The following is a 1,202-nucleotide window of genomic DNA, read 5'->3' as shown; positions in this document are numbered from 1 at the left end:
TTTAACAGCTGTGCGCAAGATTATAACGCCACATAGCGGACGGATAGTCAAAAAGGGGGAAATAATTAAAATATAGATACATTCGTTTTTAGCTCACCTGGCCCGAAGGGCCAAGTGAGCTTATGGCATGGTGCGGCGTCCGTCGTCCGTCTGTCGTTTGTCCGGCGTCCGTCCGGCGTCCGTCCGGCATCAACTTTTTACTTTAAACATCTTCTCCTCAGTAACCAAAAGGCCTAGGGTGATGATATTTGGCCAGGCCAGAAGCATGCTTGGATGAAGGGCTACCAAGTTTGTTCAAATAAATTACCTTCATCAATTTTCAAGGTCACAGGGGTCAAATATGTTAAAATCTTCAAACAACTTCTGATGAATAACCAAGAGGCCTAGGATGATTATATTTGGCCAGTAACAAGCTTGAATTAAGGGCTTCCAAGTTTGTTCAAATAAATGACCTTGACTTATATCCAAGGTCACAGGGGTCAAATATGTTAAAAACATTTAAACAACTTCTTCTGAAAAACCAAGAGGCCTAGGGTGATAATATTTGACCAGTAACATGCTGGGATGAAGGGCTGCCAGGATTTTTCAAATAAATGACGTTGACTTATACTCAAGGTCACAGATGGCAAATGTGTTTTAAACATTTAAACAACTTCTTTTGAAAAACCAAGAGGCCTAGGGTGATAATATTTGACCAGTAACATGCTGGGATGAAGGGCTGCCAGGATTTTTTCAAATAAATGACCTTGACTTATACTCAAGGTCACAGATGGCAAATGTGTTTTAAACATTTAAACAACTTCTTCTGAATAACCGATAGGCCTAGGGTGATGATATTTGGCTAGTAGCATGCTGGCATGAAGGGCAATAAAGTTTGTTCAAATGAATGACCTTCATCTTTTTTCAAGGTCACAGGGGCAAATATATTCTTAACCTTTAAACAACTTCTTCTGAATGACCAAGAGGCCTAGGATAATGCCAGTAACATGCTGAGATAAAGGACTACCTTGAATGACCTTGACATATATATTTTAAGGTCACAGGGGTCAAATATGTTTAAAACCATTGAATGACTTCTTCTTAATAAGCAAAAGGCCAAGTTTGATGATATTTGGCCATTAACATCCTGGGATGAAGGACTACCAAGTGAATGACCTTCACCCATATTCAAGGTCACAGTGGTCAATATATGTTTAAATCTT

The sequence above is a fragment of the Mizuhopecten yessoensis genome, unplaced genomic scaffold (assembly GCF_002113885.1).
Source record: "Mizuhopecten yessoensis strain PY_sf001 unplaced genomic scaffold, ASM211388v2 scaffold3913, whole genome shotgun sequence".
Classification (NCBI taxonomy): domain Eukaryota; kingdom Metazoa; phylum Mollusca; class Bivalvia; order Pectinida; family Pectinidae; genus Mizuhopecten; species Mizuhopecten yessoensis.
The sequence above is the reverse complement of the archived record's forward strand: the minus strand, read 5'-3'. Positions refer to the sequence as shown.